At 38.5% G+C, this 25,775-nt stretch overlaps 1 protein-coding gene across 6 annotated transcripts in view; it reads right to left on the reverse strand.

Annotated features, from left to right (window-relative positions):
• CHRM3 (cholinergic receptor muscarinic 3) overlaps positions 1–25,775 on the reverse strand; it is a 509,004-nt gene that overhangs the window by 356,988 nt on the left and 126,241 nt on the right. For 5 of the 6 annotated variants that reach the window (XR_014308880.1, XM_082720839.1, XM_082720835.1 and 2 more), the window contains exon 2: positions 5,479–5,584. The gene's annotated coding sequence lies outside the window, so the exon portion shown is untranslated. Of the gene's footprint in view, positions 1–5,474; positions 5,585–25,775 lie in introns of all 6 variants that reach the window. The other variant, XM_082720837.1, reaches the window with a different exon arrangement.

Raw genomic sequence — 25,775 nt, forward strand, 5'->3', positions numbered from 1 at the left:
ACAGTGTTAATATCTGTCCATCGGAGCGAGAGGCAAAGCATAGACAAATCAACAAAATTCCTTTCAACTGATTGAGTTGAAAAGAGAGAATTAATGTGAGAGCCTTTCGTGAGGTGTACAGAAGATATTTGTTGAGACCAAGAATTTTAGGCTCAATTTTGTGGAAGCAATCCATTTCTCTATGAAACACATGCTGCTTTCATGGCATTTATACTGACCATTCTTATGGGAAAAAAAAAAAGACCTAAGAAAATAGGTCAAGTAAGATTTATTTAATTTTAAGGATAAACTGTCCAGGCATAAAGATGCATTTTTCATGCATTTTCTGAAAAACACCTGCTTATATCTGTCACTGAAAATACATCTCAAATAAGTGCAGATTCTCATTTTTATTCATATCAGTTGTTGCAGAATGATAAAGGGGAAAGCTTTTATAATTATAAAATTATAATTTTATAAGCTATTTATTCTCGAGAATGTGAAATAGACATGGCCGAAAACCTGAAGTGCATTCTACTTTCAAAATTAATTTTGTTTCAAAAATTAAATTAGTTTTCTATATTCATAAAATATGATATTCCTCCATAGGTATGTGGCCATCTTGTATCAAAGAGGCCGTTACAAAGTTTAGATTATGTAAGTTCGCATGCGAATCAATAATGTACAATGTGTATTATACATTTCCTTTGTAAAAAGAAGGTGATAAAGCTGTCCCTGCATAGCTTTTGTGAAGATGGCCTGATGATGTGGCACAATTTGAGATGAAACCCAATTGCGTAGTCACTGGCTCGGTAGATGGTCATCACCATTATTATTACTCTATTTCAACATACAACTGTAAGTTCTTTAGCTAAAAAGAAAATAGTCACTGAGATATTCTAATCTTCAAATACATAAAATAAAGACTTAAAAAGTTATCTGGAAACAATCTGGAAATCTTCCAAGCGTTACCTTTGGGAATTAGAAAAACCCACTTCTTTCAATAATGTATTATTCTTGCTATATTGTGCTCTGCTTACTGGAGCCTATCAAAGCTTTAACATTGTGATTACATTAGTCTTATACTTCTACATTAGTCCTATGTTTCTGCTTACACAACTAGATAAATATTCATCAGTCCTATATTAGTCCTCTACTTCTGCTTACACAACTGGATGAGTATTCTTGATACATGATTCATTCAAACATTATCCCTTTTTGCTGGAAGCACGTCAATCTAAAATAGCTCATGCATTTTTCTTTCTTAAATACATCTTGACTGGCTTAACGTTTTCCACTTGCCTACCTACAGTCATCTGTGAATGCTGAATGGCTTGAGATACCCTGTGTCACTGAGATCGTTTGCCATAGTTAACCTGCACTGACTCCTCTTTATATAACTGATGTACATTAGGGAACAAAGATGAATGTTGAGTGTTAAAATACTGGTTTAGAGTAACCAATGGTCTTTCCTGTAAAATGGTACTATTCAAGAATCAACATTAAACTAAATTATTTGAAGTCTGCATCTAAAATAAGTTTTCAGATAAAATTTCTTATGGCTACATCATGAGGGTTTTGTTTACTGACTTACAGATTATTTTTGTTTGTTTGCTTCCCCTTGTATTTCTTTTCCTATTCTCTCTCTTTTTTAAAAATATTTATTTATTTATTTTAGAAAGATAGAGCATACATGTGCATAGGTAGAAGCAGAGGGAAGGCGAGAAAATCTTCAGGGGACCCTGAGCTGAGTGCAGAGCCTGATGCAAGACTTGATCTCAAGACCCAATATCATGTCCTGGGCTTAAACCAAGAGTTAGATGCTTAACCAACTGAGCCATCCAGGCACTCCCATCTCTGTATTTCTTTAAAAAAAAAAAAATAGCTGAAACCTACAGGAATGTTGAATTACTCAATATACAATTCCACCTTCCCCTGTTCTGATTAATAGTACTTATCTTCCTCGGATGTGTATAAAAGGACACTCCTAAAGCCACCAAAAAGTTTTGAGATAGACATCACAAATATATTATGGCTGGGGAAATAAGCAGGACAACATGAGAACCCATTTGTTTAGATGAGCACCTTGACTCTGGTTTTTCTTTTTATTACACCCTAAATCCTAATACAAGACTTCAAGATGTGAATGTTGACCATGATGAAAGATTCAAAGTATGGAGAGATGCAGAGCCCTGTGGAAAGAGGTCAGAAGAAGCACCAAGGTCATCTGTCACCCAGGTCCCCAAGCACACATACATGGAACGTGGGCTGTTAGCTAGGAATTCCCCTCCAAAACTTTACACTCAAAAGCCTCCTCCACCCCCAAGACTGTCCTTATCTTGGGCAAACTCTTAAAAGCTAACCCTACTGCAAAAACAAATAGGAAGGATAACAGAAGGGTACAAAGCAAATACTGAGAATATTACAATCTGAATTATAAATAAGTCAGGTTAAATTTATGTATGAAAGACTCTCTGGGTGCTGGGATGGACACAGACCTGGACTGACCAAGCACCATCACTGCTCCAGATGGTTTATAATTAACATGTGAGGCAAGGAGACTTGGCTTTCCATTCTGAGTGCTACACAGCAGTCAGGCAATTAGCTCTTGGCTCAGATCACTGTCCCAAATTATCAGTATTTCTCACCTTGGGGGAAAAAATGATGATTCGTTTGAAATATGCCACCCAGTACAACCACTGAATTTTGTCCAATATGAGCCCAATGGACAATATCTTAAGTTTATTCATAACAAGAATAAGCATAAAATATGGATTAGACACCATGATCATGGAACTGAAAAAGCAAGCCCTTCCTCCCCCTCGTTTTGTGACACATGTTCTGCATTTCCACCTCTTTTCTTCTTTTTTCCCTATTTTTCTAGAAAAGAAAATCATTTTAAATACAGTAACAGCCCAATCTTTGTAACAAATTAAACATTGGCTTGATATGCCTGATAGGCCTAAAAAGGCTAATGAGTTTTGTTTATTTTTTAAGTCAGGATGCCATATATAAGTTCTGTTTGCATTGTATGATTCGATTTAAATTATTCGGTTGTCTTTTTTGAAATTCTGGTTTTAACAAAGTAAGTCTTATAATTGGGCACATTTCTAAAAGTCCCCTAAATATAACATATGGCAAGAAGGACATTTTCAGAATCAGATAATCTCTGATTTAAATTACTTCAAAACATTACATAATAATTTGTGATTCTATCTTCACAGGTATTGGCTAACATTCCTTGCCAGATGCCCTGGTAAACCATCCTAACCAGTATGAAGTATATTTTAATTATTTCTTTTCTTCCCCCCAAAAAACTGAGACTTCAAAAGGTTCAGTGACTAGGTTCCACCATGAATTAATAGTTTTGAACCTAGGGCTTTCTGATTCCAAAATCTGTGGTGGTCACCATAATCCCACACTTGTCCAGTGAATAATAACCATTAAGACTGATTAGTTACTAAGCATCACACAGCGCTCCTAAGCACCTGACTCTACTAACTCATGTAATCCACACAACAACCCTATGAGATACAAGTTCTTTATTATTAGACCCATTCTACAGATAAGCAAACAAAGGCAGATAGAGGTTAAGTGACTTGTCCAATACTGCAAAGCTGAAAAAATTAAAGAATTGGGCTGCAACCCCAGGCTGACTCTAGATAGTCCCCCCCATACTTAAGGACTATGCTACAATACAACCAAGTGAATATATGCTACCTGTTATTAAGGATTTTGTTTCACCTAAATGCAAACACTTTATTCATGTAATAAATCATTGCCCTTTCAATAATAATCATCTCCAATTTCTGGAGACTAGTTTGGAAACCACTCTCATTGCATTGGACTGGTTATATAACAACTCGTTTAATTTTAGTGAAAAAGTCTTTCTCAATCTTACTAAATATATTTGCTGAGATTCTTATTTTCAATCTTTTACTTAAACTGAGTGGCTGTGTTCTGTTAGCAAAAGAGAATAGGCAGATTAAGTAGTGAAGAGATCGCAGCAAAAAGGAATTAAATGTAGTAAACCAAATGAATAATTCCTGATGGAATTTCTGTATCATTTCCTTAGTATCCTGAAATGAAACTATACATAAAAAGGATCTAACGTGTCTGTTCTCCTCAAAGTGTAAATACCCCAAATTAAGTCTAATAAGAAAGTATCCTGGAGATCAAGATCAGAAACCCAATTCCTATGGCTGGTGGGGACTGGCGTTTGCAGTGGGCCCGAGAAACACGTTTCTCAAAATTTAAACATCATTTTCTCAAATATAAGAAATTCATTTTAGTGATGAATTAAAATTAAGTATGAGCTTATCATTTATGATTTAGGGGAATAACACACAAGATATCAAACTGTATTAACCAACTTAAAAGCAGAGTATATGGGGATTAAGGAAGGCACTTCTTTTTTTAAAAAAGATCTTATTTGTTTATCTGACAGAGGGAGACATAGTGAGAGAGGGAACAGAAGCAGGGGGAGTGAGAGAGGGAGAAGCAGGCTTCTTGCAGGCAGGTTGACATGGGGCTCGAACCCAGGACCCCAGGGGATCATGACCTGAGCCAAAGGTAGATGTTTAACTGACTGAGCCACCCAGGCACCCCAAGGAGTGCACTTCTTATGATGAGCGGAAGGTGATGTATGGAAGTGCCGAATCACTACATTGTACACGTGAAACTAATGTTACAATGTATGTTAACATGACTGGAATTTAAATTAAAAAAACCTAAAAAACAAAAAACAAAAACAAAATATGATCACACTTTTATCCAGTTCCCTAGTTGAAATATGAGTCAACCACAACCATACCATTTTTATGGGGTTTGCAATTAACTAATAATTTTACAGTATTAACTCACTGGACCTATAAAGTAATCTTATGAATTAGGTAAAGCAGAAATTCTCCCTCTCATTTTGCAGATGGAGAAAACTGAAGCCTGGACTATACATGGTTATAGTATATCTTCGTGTTATATGGAACTGGTCAAATAAGAAGATCAAGGTTTTCTAATAGTATAATTCCATTTCCAAGGCACCATAAACATCATGTGTCAATTACCATATGGCAGTTGGGTAAGCGAAAGCATTATCAGATGCGCTGTTGGTTAAAACTACAATAAAATCGAACCATTTCAAAACATTCTATTAGGTGAAATTTTTATACTGCCAGATTACATGACATTAAAGAACCAAAAGATATTGCAACTTCCCAGTGACATTTTTCACTCAGTTAAAGGAGAGGTAAAGTTCTGTTCTTCTGAACTCTGCTACGGAGATGTATATGTACTATCTTACTAATAGACATACACATGTAACAGACACATTTTAACGGGTTCTTTCATTTTGCAATAGGTTGGCACAAACCAGAATAAATCTAGCCATATTCACAACATCAACACGAACATATGTATCTTACACATTTTTCATTGTAAGTTTATACTCTATTGAAGATCTCAATGTAACCACATAAATGATACTGAATAGAAAATACCTACTAGTGAAGGGTCTTCCAGGTGTACATCACAAGGACCCTCATAGTTCCGTCAATCCACAGCTCACTGAGCAACTCGTAACTGAAATGTGTGCCATCACTGTTTAGATCTAAAAAGAAACACAAAGAGATAGCAAAGTTAATAAATGTTTTTCTATATAATTCATAGAAGAGTAGCTTTCCAACCTACAGTATTAAAAAAAAAGTGTTTGACAATCCAACAGAGGGGCCTTGATTCACCTGTCTCTGCTTTCCTCACAATGCACAGTATAGCTGTGGAAACACACTAGGCAGTCAATAAATAAGTCCGATTAGGAAGTAGTAAACTTAGTAGTAAATAAGTTTAACATTACTGGAGGGTTATACAATTATCAATAAAGAACAAAACAGGGGCGCCTTGGTGGCTCAGTCAGTTAAGCATCTGACTCTTGATTTTGGCTCAGGTCATGATCTCTGGTTGTGGGATCGAGCCCTGCATAGCGCTCTTTGCTAAAGGTGGAGCCTGCTTAAGATTCTCTATCTTATCTTATCTCTGTCCCCCCCACCACCACTTTCCCTCTTGGGGAAATAAAAAATGGTACAAGGGGTGCCTGGGTGGCTCAGTGGTTGGACCTCTGCCTTCGGCTCAGGTCATGATCTCAGGGTCCTGGGACTGAGCCCCACATTGGGCTCTCTGCCAGGGGGGAACCTGCTTCCCCCTCTCTCTTAGCCTGTCTCTCTGCCTATTTGTGATCTCTGCCTGTCAAATAAATAAATAAAATCTTTTGAAAAAAAGAAAAGAAAAGAACAAAACAAACAAAAGGTATATTTGACATCCTTGGATATAGAATTTTTTTAGGGTCTACATGCTGAACATTCTATCAGGCCTGTGTATGGCTTTTTTTCAGTCTTCACCACAAAGCTGCAACACAGTCTTTTCATTTACAACATTTAAGATCAGAAAGTAGAGCTACTGGCCCCAGATTCTGCCCTCCAGAGCCAGGCTCTTTCACCACAGCATGTGGAGTGTACAGGCACAGGCCTGGTCTCATGCCTACTTGGATCTTTGGACCCCATCTATCCTCCAATATGAGTAACAGATACAAAGAGGACCAAAGGAAGCTGAATCCCCTTGACCTCTGCACCCCTCACGCCCACGGTCCCTGGACAACAAGCATAATACTCTGCTCTTCACTGTGGGGAGAGCTATAAAGTGAGCTTTCATTTTAGGATTCAGGGTTGGCCACATGTAAATACTTGCTGAGTAAGTGAACGAATAAATGGCAAAAACCAAGAATTGGTGTATCTTTTTTGTCTAAACTCATACTCGGTTTGATCAATGCTTTCATTTACTTGCCAACGTTATCTTCCCATTTGCAACACAAACTCAAGAGAAGAAAGGTTAGGATCAATGATCTGAAAAATCATGGGAATTAAGGTCAAATACATATACTCAAAGAATTACAAAGTGATCAGTAATCAGTTTAATATACTTCATTGCAGAGGTTCCTGAAAACAGCAAAAGGTTAACAAACAAATAAATTTTCCAGAGAAAAAGAATTCGCCTTTTACTCCCAGATCAGATATCAGCTAGTGAACAGAACCTCGCCACCTTCCCTTATGACCAGATCCTATCGTGGGTCTTCCCCCGCACAGACAGGAGCAAACAAAAATGACTAAAGGCTCCAGGAAGGAACTGGCAAAGCAGCTCTGGATTGGAGACTCTCATGAGAGAGCTACATCAGACACTCCAATGGTCAGACCCCAGCTGACCCCACGGAAGAGGGAGGGAGTGCTGTTGCTGCACTGTCTGTCTAGAGCAGAGACTGACGGACTGCAGCCTGCCGCATGTTTGTGAGCTAAGAATGGGTCCTACATTTTTAAATCGTTGAAAGGAATCAAAAGAAGCCTGCAAATTATTTGAAATTCAAATTTCGGAGTCTATAAATAAAGTTTTATTGGAACACAGCCACAGGCATTCATTTCCATCTTGTCTCTGGCTGCTTTCATGCTGCCATGGCAGAGTTGAGGGGTGGTGACAACTAGCATGACTCGCAAAGTCTAAAATATGGACTATCTGACCTTTTATTGAAATGGCTGGCTGGAAGGATCATCGCCTTTTTGGAGGGGATGCTATTAAGGATACAGGGTGCTTTCGAGCAGAGTGGAAGCAGGGGGTGGGAATCTGATCCTCCCCGAAGATGAAGAGTCCCAGAGGCAATGCAACAGCTGCAGGGAGTATGGTCAGGCTTGCTGGGGGACAGCGGGGCTTTTCCCTGGGGGAGGCGCCAGAAAGGTGAGACTCAGCCACACTCAGTGTGGCACACAGGCTGGGCAGTTGAGGATGGATGGAGTGTTGTCCTCCAATAAGCTGAGATGTTCTCACTGGCCATATCTATAGATGGATAAAGGGGTGATAAAGGTAAGCAAAATAGAGCGTAACACCTATAAAAAAGAATCTGTTGTGATGGGCACTGGATAGTGTATGTACGTGCTGAATCACTAAACTCTACACCAGAAACCAGTATTACGCTGTATTGTTAACTAGGTGGCATTTAAATAAAAACAAAAAATAACAAATAATTTAAGGATCCTATTAAAAAAAAATCTGTTACATAGCACAAGGAAAACCATGCTGTCTTTATGAAGAGGAAACATTTACGTTTGAAAGACACCAAAGAAAGTGAAAATAAGTTTTGTAGAACATCTGTTTTGTACTCTCAATGAACTCTGAGACAACACAAAACACAATCCCAAAGATTTCTCTTCACAGAATTAAACCCAAATAAATGCAAAGCCATTTAAGTGGTTTCCCATTTAACTATTAACTGCATCGTGGTGAAGAGAAGAGGGGTTCTGATTTCAAAGTCTTGGCCCTGAACACCAAATCGACCATGCGCTTGCTGTACGACCTTGAACAACTTTGTATTCAAAGTCTCATTTACATCATCTCTAAAACAGGGTCATTCTAAAGATTCTAAGAAAAATACACACAAAATGTCCATACTGCTTGTCACATGGGAAGTATGTGATATTTTCACCAGCTTCCTATCTTCTTTCAGGGCTTGCCCTGTTCACCGGCCTACTCTCCTGTACTAATACTCAGCCACCCACCGTGCCAATTATAGTTATAGGAAAATGGCTGTTGCATAGGTAGGTCTCTCCTGACTTTGCATTTTCTGCTTTCTTTGGGTAGATTGCAATTTTTAACACCGAGCCCTTTTCTAATCATACTGATAAATTGGTATTCACTTGGAAAAATGTTTAATTCAGTAGTGAATTTTGTAGCCTTCCTTAATCACCTGGGCAGAATTATACAAGCCCAAATTTTTGTGCATAAATCTATTATTATAAGTCATAGTGTATTCTTTTTTTTTTAAGATTTTTATTTATTTATTTGACAGAGATAGATCACAAGTAGGCAGAGAGGCAGGCAGAGAGAGGAAGGGAAGCAGGCTCTTTGCTGAGCAGAGAGTCCGATGCGGGACTCGATCCCAGGACCCTGAGATCATGACCTGAGTCGAAGGCAGTGGCTTAACCCACTGAGCCACCCAGATGCCCAAGTCATGGTGTATTCTCTATTAACATGTGTCTTTCCCAGAAGGCTGTATCTGCAGCATCTTCATTGATAAGGTATGCTGTAATATCAAAAGGACCAACTATAGCCTCATGGAGAAGACAAACAACACACACTCAGATGACCGTGCGTGCGCATGTGTACACACATGTACACACACACACACACACACACACACACACCCCACATTCACTTCTGCTTATTACTGGCCTAGCAGTGTAGACCACACCCAAGTCTTTTGACTCTTGCTGACAGACAACATCTCCTTCATGCCAGCTGAAACCTGAGTGTAACGGTGACTTCAGAAATGCTTGGTGCAGAGGGCATCTGTTATTTGTTGAAAGAATAAAGAAGAATGAACACAAGAAGAATGTAAAAGCAAACCCAGTAAGGATCTGGTGTATAAGAAATGAATACTTAGCCTATTCTTGAGGACACCGACTGTTTAATTGGAAATCCATCTGGAAATACACACAAAATTGTATACATCTCTTTAGTTTATCAAGTTGGGCAAATCAACTTCAGGAGTACTTCTCAATGATGATCTTCCCCACTTTTTGAACATCTGCTATGTGCCCAACTCTAGTAGGTACATCCTCAAGGTCAGCTATTTCCAGGCATTGTTTTTTTTTTTTTTTTTTTTTTTTAAGAGGAGGAACTTAAAGGTGAGCAGTGTAGGAAGTTGTTTCTTGATTAATGTCACACAAAGAGTAGAAACTTAAGTATATCAAATTCTAGGCATTTCCATATAACAAACTAAGCTCAGTGTCTACTTCGTTGAAAGATCCTTTTAACAGAATACTCACTGTATAAACAGTCAATAAGTGGTGGTTATTGTTACTACTGTTATTATAACCCAACAAAAGGGAAACAGTTTATCACTATGGAATGGTATACTGTAAAACTTATATTATGCTTTGTTTGCTATAAGAAGTATGGAATTTATGCTATCATAAGGATATGTGTCTATGAATACAGAATATAAGAAGCTATGATAGACTCATTAAAATCATAGGCAATTTCATGTAAAGGAAATAATAAATATTGGAAGACACTATGGCAAAAATAAGACGGAATTGTAGCTAACTTATTTGAAGTTCATCAATTTATTTGAGAAAAGTGCAAACTTGCTTGAGTTCAAATTTATGTTTTAAAAAAATCAGACATGACTACATTTTTATGAGTGGTGGTAACATCTCAGACTTCTCCACATTTGAAATCTCACTTTTTCTGTCAGCAAAGGAAATGCTTACTGTAGTTTTACAAAGAGCTATTTGTTTGTCTATTTATTTTGCTGTTGGAGATGGAATCATTTAGAAGCAGATTTAAAACACACACACACAAATTACTGAAGCTAAGTTCTCTCTGGAATGGATTCATTTAAACCACCTACTCTACTTAAAATAGACAAGTTTACCTTGATATTTGCCAATTAGCATAAGCAATCAACACACTGATGCTGACTCCTGCCCTTGGAGGATGGATGGATGGAAATATATATATACACATATATCACATAGAAAGCATGCTGTTTTAGTAAAACCACATCAAACATAATGACAAAAGTCATTGCCCACAAAGGGAGACAATATTTGACAAGAGCAACAGCTGAGACTCAAAACATGTTGATTTGTGCTCAGACAGGACAGGGAAGCTAACTGCCACAGGACACCCCGCTCACAGCTCCTCTGTGTCTCAGACTTTGATCTGCAGGCAGTTCTCACCTCTGCCCCTCACTCATAAGGCCACTAATATTATCTTATTCTCATTGCATTCTAACAGAACAAAGCCAAAACAATGTAAAGAAAATTTGTTTAATCAAAAGCATCTTCTATGAAAGAAAGTACCAAAAAGTGACCTTGATTGTATAACAATGAAATTGTGTAACAATGAAATCTGATCATCTGAGAATCAGAAGCAGGTCCTTCTGTGTGAGTGGGTGGCTTTTCTCCCATACAATGATTAGGACCAGAGAGCCAAAGCTGATATATACATGGTTTGAGCACAGTAATGGTTATGCCCAGGGCACACAGTGACCTTCTACATGAAAATACACATTCTAGCTAGGTTTCCCACTATCTAAAGGATAACCTGATGGTTATTTCTCTTTCTCTGTTAAGACTCTAAAGTTAATTTTTGTAAGAATTAACTATTTTAGTAACTGCATTAGACAGCTACAGTGTTAAGGTAGGAAATAATAAATCAAAAAGAATGACAGCCTTGGTGGAAAAGTCTCAGGCATAACCAAAGGAGGAGGTGTATTTCTAAGTTTATTTTAAATTGCTAGTGGGTAGGTTGATACGTGTTTACATCTATAATGAGACAATTGCCAATCCATCTTTACATTTATTGGCTATTAAACTTTAAAGACAAGTGGTATCCAAAATTAACTTCTATGTTTATGCTACAGTTGCTTTCCTGATGTTCCAAGTAGTCTTCTGTATTAATTTTAAGTAAGGACTGTTAAATTGACTAGAAAAAAATCAGGAGAATTTTTTTCATATGTAATTTACAAAGCAGAGACAGCAGCTTCTAACTCTTCAATTATAGATCTAACCCCAATATTATCTGATTGGGCTGAGATATCCATTTAGCAGGCTGTGGAGAAAGAGCTCCCTTATGAATCAAGAATGTCATGATGGTAGACAAGTGGCCGAGCCTTTGGATGGAGGGGCACTGTGGAGGTTAGCTAATGCAGAGAGGCAGTCGAAAGTTAGAGCAAAGGGCCAGCAGAGAGAAGGTGAGAAGCACTTTCTACTGGCATCTTCTTGAAAAGAGAGAGAAGGGAAAAATAAAAAAAGGCTTTTAGAGACTCGCATCACCTTATGTGATCACACTGAAGATGAGAGCTATTACATTCAATGAAGAGAGACTTGGAAAAGCCCTCCCCCAAACTATGGTACATTCTAGAATCTCATTACTCTAACCATTCCATGGCCCTCCTCTTCTCTTTCTTCTTTTCCTCCTATGCTTCTCGAACTCCTCCTCCTCTTCTCTCTCCCTGCCTTTTTTAGCAGAAGCATTATAACAGTTAGCATTACTCATGCATCTACTTTGTGCCAGGCTCTTTGATGGGTACTTTACATGTGGATTTGTTTTCTTTCCACAATCTTCCCAAACTGTTGCTACTGGTATTTCAAAGAAGCTGAGGTTCTCACAGACTGAATTTCACAGCCAAAGAGCCATGAGTAGGCAGAGGCAGAAACCAAGCCCAATCTAACCGATTCTTTTACGAAGAAAAGTTAAGCTTCCTGGGAGTAGAGCTCTGCATAATGCAGAACTCACTGCAACATCACAGACCCTAAGCATATAAGGAATTACGATGTGGTTTTGGGGTGGGGAAGGATACTGGGAGTTCAATTAAGTTACCCTTCAGAACCTAACTCCGTATCAGAGAGCTTCTCGATTAAACATTCTTAAATCACAACCATAGAGTAAGTCCTTAAGGAACAAATGGGATTAATGTTTGAATCTTTATGTTAAAAGGGACCATGATCCATGCTAATGTACCAGGGAATTTATGGATGATAAAAGGGAAGAAAAATAATTGTAATTCGACCAAGAGATGTTTAGACTGGACGAGTGGTTAAAGGGTTATTCCTTTATTGAACTGCAACAAAATTAGCAATCTATGAAATCAGTCATTTGATTGATATCTGCTAGGGATTCCAGAGTGAAGCCCAAGGAAAGCAAACTTAAGAGTCATCTCTGAAGCCTAAGAAACAAAAGGAAAGGGAGGGGAAAAGAAAAAAAGCTCAGTTAGGCTCTTAAAACACAATGGAACCCACTACTGGAATGTGGAAGATTTCTACCAGAATAGATCCACAGAGGCAAAGCATGCATTTATCTCTAAATGGGAACAGCTTCCTTACAAATTCTTACATCACTAGAGTTCAGGTTCACTTTCCAGTACTGAGAAGCCAGTGCCCCAGAGATTCTGACACCTGGAAAGGCCTTGGTTTCCTGGAAGCACAGTAAGAAGAAAGGCAGCCAAGAGAACACAGAAATTAATGTTGGGGTTTTCTCTTTTCATCTTACCAGCCTGGATATTTAGATGGTTATCGTCGCAAATGCCTTTGGACACTTTCCTAGTTTTGTCTTGAAAGGAAGTGATTTATGACTCAGAAATCACACAGCTACCTCCCATGAATATTACAGTTTTCAAAAAAAAGATGATGGTTTACTAGTATTTTGGGTAAAGAGATGTGTCAGGTATACTTTGGAGTCAGAATATTTACAAGCCTAACAAATGCTCCTTAGTCTTTGGAAGTGATAACGCTTCTTAATGCCAGGGCCCAGGGCAAGACAAACAGGGAAGCATTCTTTAGTGCTGATACTCAGCATTCTCTGGACTAAGTAAGGAAGACTAGAACAAACATTTAGGGCAATAGGATACTGTGCTCTTGGGGCAGAAGGAGGGTGCACTTCTGGCTTAAGAGCAGCAGCAAGGTTTGCTTATGGCAAAATGCATTCAGGATCTCAGTGCACAGCTTCACCCAGCTGTCTCTTAGCACAAGGCAGCTCTCCATCCAACACATTTAAGCAAGGAAAGTAGCACTCTAAATGTGGATGAGAGGAAGGAGTTCCACTACATTAGAGAAAGTAGGTTTCCAGGCCACGTACAAAGTGAGATCGAGGACAGGATTAAGATACAAAGGACAAGCAGCTGTCTTAGGGTATACAGGTATATGGCTCACATGATTAAGCTGCTCTAGGAGTGTGCATTTTATACAAAGAACACACCCATTCCGATTATTAACCTCTGGACAGGGGTCTCCTGGATTCCAAAAGCATACAGCTTCCTGCTGGACACAGGAACACAGTGGCGGGCAGCCTCTCCACTAACCACCGGGGCCGGTCGGTGGGATGCACCCTCTTCCCTCGGTCATAGCTCCTAGTATTAATCCTGAAACTGTGCTCTCCATCTCAGTAGAGATTGTTTGTCGTAGGAGCACGGTGGCTTTGGCCAAAAGAAAACTAGTTGCCATGTCCTCCAGCTGGAACATCGAAATAAACGGTTGAGATTGAACGGAGAGCACTTGAACCTCATGCTCCTCAAACACCCTGCACTGTGGGAACTGGAAAACCAGAGCCAAAGTGAAAATTTCAATACTTAAACTGAAAACCATGAGGATTAGCCATGTAAGTCCGGTGTTCGTCTCTCTGCCAGGACTCTGAGTGGAGAGTGGAATGGGGAGGAACAGACATAATAGGGCCATGCCAAGACTCGGTCCTAAGAGAGTAATGATGGAGTCTCAGAAGTCCTTCATGGGTACAGCAGGCCTGCAGCTTGAACACCGTGCACACTGTCCATTCAGCATGTTTCTAATAGTCAGTCTGCTGCATTAGAAATTCCGGGCTAGGTGGCACCTCTCTGGGTCAAGGTCAAACTGCAGCAGTCTGTACCCAAAAGCCCAGGGGACAGCCAGATTTACAGTCCTCATCTCACAGGAGCCTGAAGAACTGCCTGACAAGAACGTGAAAGTGTTTTCACAAGGCAGATCCCACACTCGGTGTGGCTCTGGGGTGCTAGAAACACAGGGCCCAAAGAGGGAAAGAGAGATGTAAAGGACTTAAAATATACACTAGATGGAAAATAAGGGTCTCTTAAGTAAGACCTAGTGATGGTCTGCACTCAGAGTTCTCAGCATGGTAACACAGAAACAACAGGATGAATTCTCCCTTTTGAAGAGAAGAGATAAGATACATTAAGAGCTTTTTGCCTCAGGTGGGCTGAGAGCATAATGCCAATATTAACCATGACAAGATTGCTCTCAACTGAGCTTAAGTTCACAGCATGCAGACGCTAGGTCACTGGCATTGACGAACGGACATCCTGGGCAATGCCACGTTGAACTCTGTCCATCCTCCTCACCTCAAAAATTCCTCGGTGCTGAAAGAATTCCATCACTGAGGTTCTGATAAAGGTACAATCATTTGGTGGAAGAAAGTTGCAGAAGCAGTCCAGGCTGAACATGCTAAGGGAAGCATGTACACGGTGAGCTGGATGAGAGCAGAGGCTCTTTCTCACCTCTGCATCTCCAGTGCCTAGCACAGTGCCTGATGCATACTGGAATAGTTTCCAATGGATGCACATCCTTACGGAAAGATAGGATCTTCCAAATAAGCCATTCCTGAAGCTCAGCAGCCACCAGCATACGAGATCCTTTGATTAACGAGGGCCTTACTACTACTACAGATTATTATTTTTATTATACATGGCTATTTTTTGGACTAGGGCAAATGCTAATTGTTCCCAATATGGACTGTGTCAGTTAATCCTTCTTACTACCTTGAAAAGGTACATTAGCCCCATTTTACAGATGAGGAAACTGGTGATTCATACTTAGGTTGGATTATGCCAAATTTCATTTGCCTTCCACCATACGATAACTTAAACTTTTCTTTACTTTCTGTTTCAGGGACTGTCCCTGAAACTGGAAATGATAGGAAGATGTCTACAGTGAAACGTCGTGCTAATTCTGGCATCAGCATGTAGTTAGGTGACAGTGAGTTAGTTTGGGATCCATTTCCCAATCTATTACATGGGATAAAGTAGAGTAACATACACATGAAAATTCTTTGGAAGTTAAAGACCTATCATTACAAATCAGAGTGAGCGCACATGTGTGTGTTGTGTGTGTGTGTGTGTGTGTGTTTGCCTAAAATGAACACGACCATTCTGACACACATATAATGGTAAGGAAAGGAAGCAGGGGCCTCTGACTACATAGTGGGGCCTGTTGAGTCAACTCACACTCAGTGGAGCAGCAGAGGAGGCGACCAGATTAACCTTATCATGGATGCGCCCATTTCCCATCAAGGAAAGTTTGGCTTAGGTAGGGGAGCCTTAGTATGTTTTATTACCATGTTCACACAAAAATGGAGGGAAAAAAGGATTACAATGCTTTTCTTCCCTAAAAACGTGGAAAAATTTGACCTTTTGTTTCCTCTCCTAACGAAGAATGAGAATAAGAATAGTTCAGAATATGTATTTCTATCAGAGTGCTCAGAATAGTTCAAGGATGCCCCAGAATTATTTAAAGGTTTTAATTAGGGGCACTTTGAAAAAAAAAAAATTCAGGAAACTAATGAGTTAGAATGAAAATCGACTTAAAAACATAAATAACATTTTGGGGCACCTGGGTGGCTCAGTAAGTTAAGTGTCTGCCTTGGGCTCAGGCCACGATCCTGGGGGTCCTGCTATTGAACCGCATATCGGGCTCCTGCTCAACTAGGAGCCTGCTTCTTCTTCTCTCTCTCCTTCTCTTCCCCCTTTTGTGCTCTCACTTTCTCTCTTCCTCTAAATAAATAAATAAAATCTTAAAAAACAAAAAAAGTAACATTTTAACAGAATCTGTTTTGGTCATTTTTGTTCTCATTTTCTTAAGAGGTGATTATGCCCAAATTTGGAGCAAGGATTATATTAAACTTTACCAGGCATTCTTCTCTCTTAATTATTTTCTTTTAACACGTTCTTTTTTCTAAGTTTTTATTTTAACTCCAATTAGTTAACATAACAGTGTTATACTACTTTCACATATATGATATAGTGATTCAACAATTTCCTACTTCATTTAGTGCTCATCACCTATTTCCATCACCTAACCCCAGCCCCCCACCCAACCCCACTTCAATAACCATCAGTTTGTTGGCTACAATTAAGAGTCTATTTCTTAATTTGTCTCTCACTCCCTCTCCTTCTTTTCCCTTTGCTTGTTTGATTGGCTTCTTAAATTCCACATGTGAGTGAAATCATATGGTATTTGTCTTTCTCTGACAGACTTATTTAACAGCATAATACACTCTAGCTCCATCTATGTCATTGCAAATGGTGAGATTACATTCCTTTTCATGGCTGAGTAATATTCCACTGTATACATATGCCCCATCTTCTTTATTGATCCATTACTCAATAAACACTTGTGTTGCTTTCATATCTTAGCTATTGTAAATAATGTTGCTATAAATACAGGAGTGAATGTATCACTTTGAGTTAGTGTTTTTGTATTCTTTGGGTAAATAGTAATATAACTGCTGGACTGTAAGGTAGATCTATTTTTAACTTCTTGAGGATCCTCCACACAGCCTTCCATGGTAGCTGCACAAGTTTGTATTCCTACAAACAATGCAGGACAGTACATTTTTCTCCACATCCTCACCAATATTTGTTGTTTCTTATCCTTTTGATTTTAGCTAATCTGACAGGTGTAGGTGATAACTCATTGTGGTTTTAATTCGCAACTCCCTGATGATGAGTGATGTTGAGCATTTTTCACGTGTCTGTTGGCCATCTGGATGTCTTCTTTGGAGAAGTGTCTATTCACATCTTCTGCCCATATTTTAATTGGACTATTTTTTGGGTATTGAATTTTGTAAGTTCTTTATACATGTTGGATACTAAACCTTCATTGGATATGTCATTTGAAAATATCTTCTTTCATTCCATAGGTTGACTTTTGGTTTTGTTGATTGTTTCTATTGCTGTAGAAAACCTTTCTATTAGGATACAGTTTATTTTTGCTTTTGTTTCCCTTGCCTGAGGGGGCATATCTAGGAAGAAGTTTCTATGGTTAATGTCAAAGAGGTTACTCCAGTGTCATAGGATTTTTATGTTTTTAGGTCTCACATAGAGCTCTTTAAATCATTTTGAATTTATTTTTGTGTATGGTGTAAGAAAGTGGTTCAGTTTACCTCTTTTGCAATGTTGCTGTCCAGTTTTACCAACTCCATTTGTTGATGAGACTGTCCTTTTCCCATTGGATATTTTTTCTTGCTCTATTGAAGACTGACCATAAAGTTGCAGGGTTTATTTCTGGGTTTTCTATTCTGTTCAAATGGTGCTGGCATTTGATAAGGATTGCATTAAATATGTAGACTGCATTGGTAGTATAGACATTTAAACAATATTTGTCCTTCCAATCCATGAGCATGGAAAGTTTTTCCATTTCTTTGTGTTGTGTTTCATTTCTTCCAACAGCGTTTCATAGTTTTTAGAGTTCAGGTCTTTCATCTCTTTAGTTATGTGTATTCCTAGGTATCTTCTTGTTTTTGGTGCAACTGTAATTAGGACTGATTCCTTAATTTTTCTTTCTGCTATTTCATTATTGGTGTATAGAAATGCAAGAGATTTCTGTACATTGATTTTGTATCATGCCAGTTTACTGAATTCGTGTTTCAGTTCTAGTATTTTTTTGGGAGAGTCTTTCAGGTTTCCTATGCAGAGTATCATGTCAACTGCAAAAGTGAAGATTTTACTCCTTTCTTTACCAATCTAGATTGTCTTTTGTTCTTTTCTTTGTCTGATTGATGTGACTAGGATCTCCAGGACTATATTGAATAGAAGTGGTGAGAATGGACATCCCTCTCTTGATCCTGAACTTAGTGGAAAAGCCCTAGGTTTTTCCCCACGGAGGATGATGTTAGCTGTGGCTTTTTCTTATTTGGCCTTTATTGCGTTGAGGTATCTTCCCTCTATACCTACTTTGTTGAGGGTTTTTATCATGAATTGATGTTGTATTTTGTCAAATGCTTTGTCCACATCTATTGAAATGAGCATATGATTTTTTCCATGTCTCTAATTGATATGGTATATCACGTTGATTGATTTGTGAACACTGAAGCGCCCTCGTAGCCCAGAGAAAAGTCCCACTTGATCATGATGATGATATTTTTTTAATGATTGTTGAATTTGGTTTGCTAGTATTTTGTTGAGGATTTCTGCGTTCATGTTCATTAGGAGTATTGGCCTGTAGTTCTCTTTCTTAGTGGTGTCTTAATACTAGGGTAATGCTGGCCTCATAGAATAAATTTGCAAGTTTTCCTTCCTTTTCTATTTTTTGGAATACTTTATTTATTTATTTGTTTGTTTGTTTATTTTAAAGATTTTATTTATTTATTTGACAAACAGAGATCACAAGTAGGCAGAGAGGCAAGCAGAGAGAGGACGAAGCAGGCTTCCTGCTGAGCAGAGAGCCTGATATGGGGCTCAGTCACAGGACCCTGGGATCATGACCTGAGCTGAAGGCAGAGGCTTTAACCCACTGAGCCACCCAGGCACCCCATAGTTTTTGGAATACTTTAAAAAACACAGACTTAAAAGTTGGTAGAATTCACATGTGAAGCCATCTGGTCCTGGCCTTTTTTTTTTTTTTTTTAAGATTTTATTTATTTTTATTGACAGAGAATCACAAGTAGACAGAGGGGCAGGCAGAGAGGGAGAGGAGGAAGCAGGCCCCTGCTGAGCAGAGAGCCCGATGCGGGGCTTGATCCCAGGACACTGGGATCATGACCTGAGCTGAAGGCAGAGGCTTTAACCTGTTGAGCCACCCAGGGGCCCCAGGTCCTGGACTTTTGTTGTGAGTTTTTGATTACTGATTGAATTTCTCTGCTGATTAGTCTGTTCAAGTTTTCTGTTTCTTCCTGATTTAGTTTTGGTAGGTTATATATTTCTAGGAATCTATCCATTTATTGTAGGTTGTCAATTTGTTGGCATAGAGTTTTCATTAATACTCTCTTATAGTTGTTTATATATATATATATATATATATATATATATATATATATATATATTAAAGATTTTATTTATTTGACAGAGAGAGATCACAAGTAGGCAGAGAAGCAGGCAGAGAGAGAGGAGGAAGCAGGCACCCCGCTGAGCAGAGAGCCCAATGTGGGACTCGATCCCAGGACTCTGAGATCATGACCTGAGCTGAAGGCAGCGGCTTAACCCACTGAGCCACCCAGGCGCCCCTATATTTATATTTTATTTATAATTATATTTTATTATATTATTTCTATTTATATTGGTTGTTAGTCCTCCTTTCTCATTTGTGATTTTATTGAGTCCTTTCTCATTTTTTCATGATAAGACTGGCTAGAGTTTTATCAATTCTATTGATTGTTTTCTAAGAACCAGTTCTTGCTTTTATTGGTTTTTTAGTTTATATAGCATTTATTTCTGCTCTAATCATCATTATTTCCATTCTTCTGCTGGTTTTAGGGTTTATTTGCTGTTTTTTTTCTAGCTCCTTTAGGTGCAAGGTTTGGTTTTATATTTGAGATTTTTCTTTCTTCTTGAGGTAGGTCTGTATAGGTATATATTTTCCTCTTATGACTGCTTTTGCTGCATCCCAGAGGTTTTAGACCATTGTGTTTTCACTTTCATTTCTATGTAGTTTTTTGTTTCTTTTTTGATTTCCTGGTAGACCCATTTATTGCTAAGTAGCATATTATTTAACTTCCATGTATTTGTGGTCTTTCCAGATTTTTTCTTGTAGTTTATTTCTAGTGTCACACCACTGCAGTCAGAGAAGATGCATGATATGACTTCTGTCTTCATGACTTTGCAGAGGCTTGTCTTATGGGCTAATGTGTGATCTATTCTGGAAAATGTTCCATGTGCACTTGAAAAGAATGTCTATTCTGCTGTTTAGGATGGAAGGTTTTAAATGTATCTCTTAAATCTATTTTCCAGTGTGTCAATCAAAGGCATTGTTTCCTTGCTGATTTCCTGTTTTGATGACCTTCCATTGATGTGAGTAGGGTGTTGAAGTCCCCTACTATTATTGTATTACTATCAAAGGGTTCCTTTTTGATTGTTATTGTTTTTTATATCTGGGTGTTCCTATGTTGGGTGCACACATATTTACCTTTATTATATCTTCTTGTTGGATTGTCCCCTTTGTGATTATGTAGTGTTGTCTCTTGTTACACTCCTGGTCTTAAAATCGGTTTCTTCTGATATAAGTATTGCTATTCTGGCTTTCTATTGACAGCCATTTGCATGATAGATGTTTTTCCATCCCCTAACTTTCAATCTGCAGGTGTCTTTAGGTCTGAATGAGTCTCTTATAGGCAGCATATAGATAGGTCTTTTTTTTTTTTTAATACATTCTGTCATTCTATGCCTTTTGATTGGAGCATTTAGTCCATTTACATTTAAAATAATTATTAAAGTTTATTCTGTTGACTAATTTGTGAATATGGAAACACCCTTGTAACCCAGGAATAAATCCCTGAGTGGCTCAGTTGGTTGAGTGTCAGACTCTTAATTTTGTTTTGAGTCATGATCTCATGGCTGTGGGATCAAGCCCCCAATCAGAATCTGTGTTCAACAAGGACCCTGCTTCTCTCCCTCTCCCCTGGCTTTCTCTCTCTCTCTTTCAAATAAATACATCTTTTAAAAAATCAAATAACTATTGAAGATACGTATTTATTGTCATTTTACTACTTGTTTTATGATTGTTTCTGAAGATTTTCTCTCCTCCTTTCTTGTCATTCTCTTCCATGGTTTGCTGAGTTTTGTTAGTGATATATTTCCTATTTATTTCTCTTTACTCTTTGCATATTTATTAGTGGTTTTTGATATATGGTTACCATAGGTTTGTACATAACTTCTTCTGCAAATAGTGGTCTGAACCCATGCTTTACTCCTCTCTTTCCCATATTTTAAGTATATGTTGTTACATTTTTATCTTTTTATTTTGTGAGTTCCTTGACTGATTTTTTACAGAAATCTTACTGCTTTTGTGTTTCCTACTTCTATACTGTCATTTTGGGTCTCTCCTTTCAACTCAAAGTGTCCTCTTTAATATCTCTTGCAGAGCTGGTTTAGTAGGCATAAACTCCTTTAGTTTTTGTTTGTCTGGGAAGCTCTTTATCTCTCCCTCTATCCCAAATGACAGCATTTTTGGATAGAGTATTCCTAGCTGCAAATATTTCTCATTCAGCACTTTGAATATACCATGCCACTCCCTTCTGGCTTAGCATATTCTTGATTATTTTCATACTTAACCTCTCAGTTTTCATTATATTGCTTTTCTTTCAGAAACTACCTTATCAAATGGAACCGAACTCCTACATACCTTGTAAAAAAAAAAAAATTCTTAATCTTAGAAACCAATTGTGCAGACATTCTTTTCTACAAGACAAAATGAATAATAGACATAGTTTTCCTTAGAATTAACCAAGTTCATGATACCTTAAAATACTTAATTCAGAATAGTTCCATTTTAAGTAGAATTACAGAGTGCTACTCTCTAACATTTTAGGAGTAATGACATGATCTAATTATATGACTTATACTTAATCTCTTAGTACAGTTATTGGCTGCCATTGATCTATTTTTAAAATTTTCTGATCAGATGTTCTCATGATCCTCTAAATTTTTAAATGTAATTGTCCTCATCTATATTCATCATCTCTATCACATATACAGGTTTTTCTTTGTTTTTGTCCTCAAAACTTTAACAGTGTTCAACTGAAATAACACGAAACAAGTTCTGAAATGAGACCTATTCTTTTATGATCACTATCAAACCATTAACATGGTAAGCATAGTACAAAACATAATTCTAGGTGCCATCAAGCTCACATGCTCTGGTTGCAGAAAATCTCACTTCTTCAAGAGTGTATTTAGCAATGCAATGAGATAAATCTTGATTTAACCTTATGACATGAATAAGAAGAATAATTCATTATATAAAAGAAATCACGTAGGGCGCCTGGGTGGCTCAGTGGGTTAAGCCTCTGCCTTCAGCTCAGGTCATGATCTCAGGGTCCTGGGATTGAGTCCCACATCAGGCTCTCTGCTCAGCAGGGAGTCTACTTCCTCCCCTCTCTCTCTGCCTGCCTCTCTGCCTACTTGTAATCTCTCTCTCTCTGTGTCAAATAAATAAATAAAATCTTTAAAAAAATGGAAATCATGTGTACATAAAGTTTTGTACATTTTAACAGGAAGTGTTATTGAAGATAATGTCATGATGTGGAGGCCAAACTGGTTTGATTGAGAAAAGCTTCCCACAAAACATCTATCTGAGCTTGGACTGGACAACACAGAAAAACAAGAAATTATGGCCTGTTATATGCATGGGCGATAGCTCCTGGTTAGTGATGACAAGTCAACTGGTCTAGTATGGGGAACTAAATCCCGTCCATTAGAGAATAAAGCCTATTTAGCAGAATCAGCAAAGGGAAAAGTAATGCACTTTATTTGAATTTTCCATCTTTGAAATGGCAAAAACAGAAAAGACAAAAACAAAGAGAAATCCACAACTTTCAGTTGATATTTTCAATATTTTAAGATAAAGAATGAAGAAAATTAACACAAAATTATGTGTCAGTCATATAACTGTTTTAAAGATAGCATTTCCAATAATTGAGAACCATATAATACTTATACATGGAAGCTATTGCCACTGCATTTTTTAAAATATTTTATTTATTTATTTGTCAGAGAGAGAAAATGAGCACAAGCATGGGGAGCGGCAGGCAGAGGGAGATGCAGACTCCCTGCTGAGCAAGGAGCTCAATGCAGAACTTGATCCCAGGATCCTGGGATCATGATGCAAGTTGAAGGCAGACACCCAAATGACTAAGCTGCCCAGGGGTCCCACCATTGCATTTTAATGAAGAGAAAATGAGTTTTTCAGCTAGTAAGTAGTGGAAACTAAGTTCCCAAGCATCACTGTCGTTTGGTTCAAAGGTTTATGCTCTTTTAACTAAATTGGCAGTATTTACTCACATATTGTTATAAATACATTCAGGATGTTCTTTTTTTAATTTTAAAATTGAATTTGTTTAGAAATAATTTTCATATAGTAAGATTAGCCCCCATTTTAGTGTATGGCTTGTTGAGTTTTTGTAAATGTTCATAATACAATAACCATGCCAAGCATCACAATATACACTCCCATCACCCTAACAAGTACCTATGTCGCTTTGTAGTTAGTGTCCTACTACCCCAGCCCTGGCAACTTCTGCTCTGATTTCTGTTTTTTAAGTTATTTCAGAATGCCATACAAATGAAGTCCTACAAATAGCCCTTCCTATCTGGCTCCTCTTAGATGTCTATAATCTATGTATCTGTCTTTATTCTATTACACTGTTTTGATTAATGTAGTTTTATATTAAGGTTTAAAGTCAGGAAGTATTAAGTTCTCCAACTTTGATTTTCTGTTTCAAAATCATTTGCGTATTTGGGATGCTGGGAATTCCCAAATAAATTTTTGGATGAGCTTAGCATTTCCTGCAAAGATTCTAGAGAGATATTGATAGGATTTTTTTTAAAAGATTTTATTTATTTTTTGTCAGAGAGAGGGAAAGCAAGAAATCGAGCACAGGCGGCAGAGGCAGAGGGAGAGGCAGGCTCCCTGCTGAGCAAGGAGCCCGATGGGGGACTCGATCCCAAAACACTGGGATCATGACCTGAGCCGAAGGCAGCTGCTTAATCAACTGAGCCACCCAGGCGTCCCTTGATAGGATTGTTTGAATCTATTGATGAAGTTGGCAAGAACTGCCATATTAACAATACTGAGTCTTTCCATCCATGACCATGAAATGTCTCCCTATTTAATTAAATCTTCATTAATTTCTCTCAGCTAACATGTTCTTTCTGTCAGCAGTGCTTTAAATTGTTGATGGTGGGGAGGAGTCAAGATGGCGGAGAAGTAGCAAGCTGAGACTGCTTCAGCTAGCTGGAGATCAGCTAGATAGCTTATCTAAAGATTGCAAACACCTGAAAATCCATCGGCAGATCGAAGAGAAGAAGAACAGCAATTCTGGAAACAGAAAAACAACCACTTTCTGAAAGGTAGGACTGGCGGAGAAGTGAATCCAAAGCGACGGGAAGATAGACCCCGGGGGTAGGGGCCGGCTCCCGGCTCCCGGCAAGCGGCGGAGCAACCGTGCACAAAATCAGGACTTTTAAAAGTCTGTTCCGCTGAGGGACATCGCTCCAGAGGCTAAACCAGGGCGAAGCCCACGCGGGGTCAGCGTGGCCTCAGGTCCCTCAGGGTCACAGAAGGATCGGGGGTGTCTGAGTGTCGCAGAGCTTGCGGGTATTGGAACGGGAAAGCCGGCTACAGAGACAGAGCCGACAGTAAGCTCACAGCTCGGTGTTACCTTGAACTGGTCACAGGCTCGGTGAGCTCGGAGCGCGGCCGGAGGTGAGGCAGACGGGAGTAACTGGGCACGGTTCTCTGAGGGCGCACTGAGGAGTGGGGCCCTGGGCTCTCGGCTCCTCCGGGCCGGAGACCAGGAGGCCGCCATTTGTATTCCCATCCTCCGGAACTCTACGGAAAGCGCTCAGGGAACAAAAGCTCCTGAAAGCAAACCCTAGTGGATTACTCACCCCGGCCCCGGGTAAGGGCGGTGTAATTCCGCCTGGGGCAAAGACACTTGAGAATCACTACAACAGGCCCCTCCCCCAGAAGATCAACAAAAAATCCAGCCTAGACCAAGTTCACCTACCAAGGAGTGGGGTTATAATACCAAGGAGAGCAGCAGAATTCCAGAGGAGGAGAAAGCCAAGCACGGAACTCATGGCTTTTTTCCTGTGATTATTTTTAGTCTTGTAGTTAATTTAATTTTTTCTTTTTCATTTTTTGTTTTGTTTTTTTTTTTATTCTCGCCTTCGGGTAAAATTTTTTTTTTTTTAACTGTTACCTTTTTCTTTTTTAACGATTTTTTACTAGTTTATCTAATATATATATATATATTTTCTTTTTACATTTTACTTAGGTGTTTTCTTTTTTTAAAAATTCTTTTCTTTTCTTTTCTTTTTTTCTTTTTTCTTTTTTTTTCTCTCTTCCTTTTTGAACCTCTTTTTATCCCCTTTCTCCCCACTCACGATTTTGGATCTCTTCTAATTTGTTTAAACCATATTTTCCTGGGGTTGTTGCCACCCTTTTAGTATTTTACTTGCCCCTTCATTTACTCTTATCTGGACAAAATGACAAGACGTA

The sequence above is a fragment of the Mustela nivalis genome, assembly GCF_964662115.1.
Source record: "Mustela nivalis genome assembly, chromosome: 2".
Lineage (NCBI taxonomy): Eukaryota > Metazoa > Chordata > Mammalia > Carnivora > Mustelidae > Mustela > Mustela nivalis.